This window comes from Psammomys obesus, unplaced genomic scaffold, assembly GCF_907164565.1.
Source record: "Psammomys obesus unplaced genomic scaffold, mPsaObe1.curated_primary_1811, whole genome shotgun sequence".
Lineage (NCBI taxonomy): Eukaryota > Metazoa > Chordata > Mammalia > Rodentia > Muridae > Psammomys > Psammomys obesus.
Window position 1 is genome coordinate 1802030 of NW_026594263.1, and position 6636 is coordinate 1808665.

Genomic DNA, 6636 nt, shown 5'->3' on the forward strand with positions numbered 1-6636 from the left:
TGTGTGTGTGTGTGTGTGTGTGTGAGAGAGAGAGAGAGAGAGAGAGAGAGAGAGAGAGAGAGATAGTTCCCACTGTGTAATTCATTTTCATTTCACAAGTCATTGCTATGGGAACAGGGAGCTGTGACACACCCAAAAGATGAGAACTTGTGTCTGTTGTTTTTTATTCAACTCATATGGTATTGTCGATATGATGTGGGTAGTCTACTAAAGTAGCAAATTCATCCCTGTACATCTTTTCCTGCAGTTTGTGTGCTAACATTTACCCAGGAAGCTCGGGGACTGTATGTTGAATATCTTGCCTCTGCTTTTGTTTTCAGCCCACGCTTTATAGAGTGCTAGTCCCCTGGGTAGCAAAGGGGTGAAGGTCATTGTGAATGTCCCAGATGTTCCACTGTGAAGTGAAGAAACTAGAGTACGCTTCTAAGAAGTAGGTGAAATGTAATGACTGTGATAGTTGTTGAATGCCCGCTGAGTTTTTTTCAGAAGTTAACTTATTGTATGCAGTGCTTATTATAATGCTATAAAGCAGGTTGTATTATCTCTATGGTAAAAGAAACCAAGGATCCAGGCAGTTTGACCCTCTTATATTTCATACAGCTAAGTCATATACTAAAGATGGGATTTCAAAATCTACCCCCAAATCTAATATACTTTCCAGCATGCCCCATTTTTTAGAAATTATACCCATATTAACTATATAAAGAATAGCTACACACAATAAGAGATGTCTAGTTGAGTTTCTGTTTCCCCCATTGTTTGGTGATTTCATTTAGAGTAGCTTCTTATATGTTTTAGGAAGTTTCAACAGTGGTAGATTTTCATACTACTACCCCTTAGTTTTAGCTATCTCTCCTCATATTCCCTCCCTCTTTCTCCTTCTCCTCTCCCCTCCACACTTTATCCTCTTATTTTATAGTCCCTATTGATCCATAGCTCTATTCCCTTTTCTAACAAGATCTATCTCTCCATTTAGTCCCTACCTTCTGTATTTCTATTTATTGTAACTTGGTGATCATTACCGTCACAGCTGATAACCATATATAAATGAATACATACCATATGATCTTTTCCAGTTCCATCCATTTTTTTCCTACAAATTTCACAATGTCATTTTTTTAATAGCTGAGTAATGTTCCATTGTATAAACATACCACATTTTCTTTATCTATTCTGTTGTCGGACAGCTTTGTTTTCGGTTTCTGGCTATTATGAATAAAGCTGCAATGAACATAGTTGAGTGAGCGTCCTTGTTATATGATGGAACATCCTTTGGGTATATGTCCCAAAGTGTTATAGCTGGATCTTAAGGTAGATTGATTCCTATCTTCCTGAGGAAATGCCACACTGATTTCTATAGTGGCTTGTAGGCATAAAGTAATGTATAATTCATATGCTGATTTCTGTACCTGCCATATCTGGTTGCAGTCCTTGTTCTGAGAATATCCTGTCTCAGTGTAGTGTAAATGCTGCTCCCCAATTGTCCTGTGATATGCCAATAAATAAGCTTATAGTCAATCACTAATCAGGGGAGAGAATAGGGCTGGAGTTACTGCCAGGAGTGGCAGCCAGAGTGGATTTAAATTAGCCAAAATGGACTGTGTATCTGGTGCTGAGCTTGAGTAGTGGTCTCTGGTAAATACAGTTTTGCCTTCTGACTTTAGCAGTCAGTCAGCTTTTGAAAGACTGACCTTGGCAAACTTTGCATTAGGGAGCTCTTTTCCTGGGAACAAGATAGACAAGCTCCTGGAAATTCCTGGAAACAAGATAAGCAAGCTCTCTGCTACCCTGGGAGCCAGATAGCTGGTCCCGTGCAACCTTGAGTGAAACCTCAGACGAGCTGCCAGCTGACACAGATGGATGTTACAGTAAAGAAAGTTCCTTGTTCTTTCCTGCTTTTATATAGCTGGCTCTCCCTTCAATAAATCAGCACCTTGATCAATGCTTTGGTGTCCTTCTTCGTGCCGCCTTGCCTTGTTCTATCTCCCAGTCCTCCCCTCAGGTGGTATCTATGTGTGGCTGTGGGCAGCCACAGCCAGGTAGGGGTGGAGGAGTTAGAAGAGGAAGTAGGGGACTGGCAGATGTCCAGGAGGGACCAGGAGAAGGAGCTCAGCAAAAAATTTACAAAGTGTAAGTATCTCCTTGATGCCTACTGGGATGAAGCCAAATTAGCTTAGAAGGTTAAGAATACAGTAATAACTGCTCAGTTATTGTATTATGAATCTTATTATTAAACAAATATAATAGAAACTCAATTGTTTGTGTGATAGCAGAGTTAAGAGAGAAACTGAGAAACAAACACAGTTTTGTAGAAATAGTAATAGTGGCTGTCTGAGTTTGTACTCCCACCAACAATGGAGTAGTACTTTCCTTACTTCACATCCTCACCAGCATGAGCTTATTTTGTTGACCTTAGTCATTCTGAGAAGTGTAAGATGAAATCTGAAAGTAGTTTGATTTGCATTTCTGTGGGCTAAGGATTTTGAAAGTTTCTTTAAATATTTCTTAGCCATTGGAATTTTTTCTATTGACAGTTTTCTGTTTATATCTGTTCCCATTTTTTTGGTTGGGTCATTTGCTTTCTTGATGCCTAGTTTCTTGAGTTCTTATATATTTTGGATATTAGACCTTTATTAGATGTGCAGTTGGTAAAAATCTTTTCCATTCGATAGGCATCCCCTTGGTTCAAAGGATAGTATTCTTTGCTGTGTAGAAGCATTTCAGTTTCATTAGGTCCAATTTGTTAGTAGATATTAGTGCCTATGCAGATTGTGTTCAGTTCAGAAAGTCTTTTCCTGTATGAGTTCAAGGCTACTCCCTTCTATTGGGTTTAGTGTATCTAGATTTATGTTTAGGTCTTTGATCCACTTAGAGTTAATTTTTTTTAATTAATTACACTTTATTCATTTTGTATCCCCCCATAAGCCCCTCCCTCCTACCCTCCCGATCCCACCCTCCTTCCCCTTTCTGCATGCATGCCACTCCCCAAGTCCACTGATAGGGGAGGTTCTCCTCTCCTTTCTGATCTTAGTCTATCAGTTCTCATCAAAAGTGGCTGCATTGTCCTCTACTGTGGCCTGGTAAGGCTGCTCCCCCCTCAGGGGGAGGTGATCAACAAGCAGGCCAATCAGATTATGTCAGAGGCAGTCCCTCTTCCCATTACTATGTAACCCACTTGGACACTGAACTGCCATGGGCTACATCTGTGCAGGGGTTCTAGGTTATCTCCACGAATAGTCCTTGGTTGGAGTATGAGTCTCTGGGAAGTTCCCTGTGTTAAAATTATCTTGCTCTCCTTGTGGAGTTCCCGTCCCCTCCAGCTCTTACTATTTCCCAATTCTTACATAAAATTCCATTCACTCTGCCCATCAGTTGTCCATCAGGCTCAGCATCTGCTTTGACAGTCTATACTGCAGAGGCTTTCAGAGGCCCTCTGTGGCAGGTTTCAAGGTTGCTTCCTGTTTACTTCTGGCTTTCAGAGGCCCTCTGTAGCAGGTTCCGAGGTTGTTTCCTATTTCTTTTTCTTCTGATGTCCATCCTCTTTTCCTTTCTGGATGGGGATTGAACATTTTAGTTAGGGTCCTCTCTTTTGCTTAGTTTGTTTAGATGTACAGATTTTAGTGGGTTTATTCTATATTGTATGTTTATATGAGTGAGTACATACCATGCGTGTCTTTTTGCTTCTGGGACAACTCACTCAGGATAATCCTTTCCAGGTCCCACCATTTACCTGCAAATTTCATGATTTCCTTATTTTTCATTGCTGAGTAATACTCCATTGTATAGATGTACCACAGTTTCTGCATCCATTCTTCAGTTGAGGGGCATCTGGGTTGTTTCCAGCTTCTGGCTATAACAAATAAAGCTGCTGCAAACATGGTTGAGCAAATGTCCTTTTTTTGTACTTGAGCCTCTTTTGGGTATATGCCTAGGAGTGGTATGGCTGGATCTTGAGGAAGCACTATTCCTAGTTGTCTGAGAAAGTGCCAGATTGATTTCCAGAGTGGTTGTACAAGTTTACATTCCCACCAGCAGTGGAAGAGGGTTCCCCTTTCTCCACAACCTCTCCAGCATGTGTTGTCACTTGAGTTTTTCATCTTGGCCATTCTGATGGGTGTGAGGTGAAATCTCAGAGTTGTTTTGATTTGCATTTCCCTAATTGCTAATGAGGTTGAGCATTTCTTTAAGTGCTTCTCTGCCATTCGATATTCCTCTACAGAGAATTCTCTCTTTAGCTCTGTTCCCCATTTTTTAAAGTGGATTACTTGGTTTGTTGCTTTTCAGCTTGTTTAGTTCTTTATATATATTGGATATGAGTCCTCTGTCAGATAGAGGGTTGGTGATGATTCTTTCCCAATCTGTAGGCAGTCGCTTTGTTTTGATGACGGTGTCCTTTGCTTTACAGAAGCTTTTCAGTTTCAGGAGGTCCCATTTATTGATTGTTGCTCTTAGAGCCTGTGCTGTTGGTGTTCTGTTCAGGAAGTTTTCTCCTGTACCAATGAGTTCTAGGGTTTTCCCCCCTATTTTTTCTAGCCGATTTAATGTGTCTGGTTTTATGTTGAGGTCTTTGATCCACTTGGACTTCAGTTTTGTGCAGGGTGATAAGTATGGATCTATTTTCATTTTTGTACATGTAGACATCCAGTTGGACCAGCACCATTTGTTGAAGATGCTATCTTTTTTTCCATTGTATGGTTTTGGCATCTTTGTCAAAAATCAGATGTCCGTAAGTTTGTGGGTTTATTTCTGGGTCTTCTGTTCGATTCCATTGATCCACCATTCTGTTTCTATGCCAGTACCATGCAGTTTTTATAACTGTTGCTCTATAGTACAGCTTGAGATCAGGGATGGAGATACCTCCAGAAGATCTTTTATTGTAGAGGATTGTTGTAGCAATTCTCGGTTTCTTGTTATTCCATACGAAATTGAGAATTTTTCTTTCCAGGTCTGTAAAGAATTGTGTTGGCAATTTGATGGGAATTGCATTAAATCTGTAGATTGCTTTTGGTAAGATGGCCATTTTTACTATGTTAATCCTGCCAAGCCATGAGCATGGGAGATCTTTCCATCTTCTCATATCTTCCTCTAATTCTTTCTTCAGAGACTTGAAATTTTTTTCATACAAGTCTTTGACTTCCTTGGTTAGGGTTACACCAAGGTACTTTATGTCATTTGTGGCTATTGTGAATGGTGTTCTTTCTCTAATTTCTTTCTCAGCCCTTTTGTCTTTTGTATACAGGAGTGCTACTGATTTTCTTGAGTTAATTTTGTATCCGGCCACTTTGCTGAAGGTGTTTATCAGCTGTAGGAGTTCCCTGGTAGAGTTTTTGGGGTCACTCATATATACTATCATATCATCTGCAAATAGTGATAATTTGACTTCTTCCTTTCCCATCTGTATCCCCTTGATCTCCTTCAACTGTCTTATTGCTCTTGCAAGGACTTCCAGCACTATGTTGAAGAGATATGGAGAGAGTGGGCAGTGTTGTCTTGTCTCTGATTTCAGTGGGATTGCTTTAAGTTTCTCTCCATTCAGTTTGATGTTGGCTATAGGCTTGCTGTAAATCGCCTTTACTATGTTTAGATATGTGCCTTGTATCCCTGATCTTTCCAGTACTTTAAACATGAATGGATGTTGGATTTTGTCAAATGCTTTTTCAGCATCTAGGGAGATTATCATGTGTTTTTTTTTTCTTTCAGTTTGTTAATATGGTGGATCACAGTGATGGATTTCCATATATTGAACCACCCCTGCATATCTGGGATGAAGCCTACTTGGTCATAGTGGATAATATCTTTGATGTGTTCTTGGATTCGGTTTGCAAGTATTTTGTTAAGTATTTTTGCATCAATGTTCATAAGGGAGATTGGCCTGAAATTCTCTTTCTTTGTTGAGTCTTTGTGAGGTTTAGGTAGCAAGGTGACTGTGGCTTCATAGAATGAGTTTGGTAATGTTCCTTCTGTTTCTATTTTGTGGAATAGTTTGGAGAGAATTGGAGTCAGCTCTTCTTTGAAGGTCTGGTAGAATTCTGCGCTGAAGCCATCTGGTCCTGGGCATTTTTTGGATGGGAGACTTTTAATGACCGCTTCTATTTCTTTGGGGGACATAGGACTATTTAGTTGATTTACCTGGTCCTGATTCAGCTTTGGTAAGTCAAATCGATCAAGAAAATTGTCCATTTCATTTAGATTTTCAAATTTTGTGGCATATAAACTTTTGAAGTATGTCCTAATGCTTGTTTGGATTTCCTCAGTGTCTGTAGTTATGTCCCCCCTTTTCATTTCTGATTTTGTTGATTTGGGTGGTGTCTCTCTGCCTTTTACTTAGCTTGGCTAAGGGTCTGTCGATCTTGTTGATTTTCTTAAAGAAGCAGCTCTTGGTTTCATTGATTCTTTGAATTGTTTTATTTGTTTCCAATTGATTGATTTCAGCCCTGAGTTTGATTATTTCCAGCCGTCTACTCCTTTTCGGTGTGTCTGCTTCTTCTTTTTCTAGGGTTTTTAAGTGGGCCATTAAGTTGCTTGAATGAGCTGTCTCGGATTTCTTCTTGAAGGCAGTTAGTGCTATGAACTTTCCTCTTAGCACTGCTTTCATTGTGTCCCACAAGTTTGGGTATGTTGTGTCTTCATTTTCAT

General features: G+C 39.8%; 1 protein-coding gene across 4 annotated transcripts in view; it reads left to right on the top strand.

Annotated features, from left to right (window-relative positions):
- Positions 1–6636, top strand: part of Vsig1 (V-set and immunoglobulin domain containing 1) — a 198252-nt gene that overhangs the window by 41469 nt on the left and 150147 nt on the right. For 2 of the 4 annotated variants that reach the window (XM_055618369.1, XM_055618368.1), the window contains one exon: positions 321–430. The exons of the other annotated variants lie outside the window; for them this stretch is intronic. The gene's annotated coding sequence lies outside the window, so the exon portion shown is untranslated. The remainder of the gene's footprint in view (positions 1–320; positions 431–6636) is intronic. 4 annotated transcript variants of the gene reach the window in all.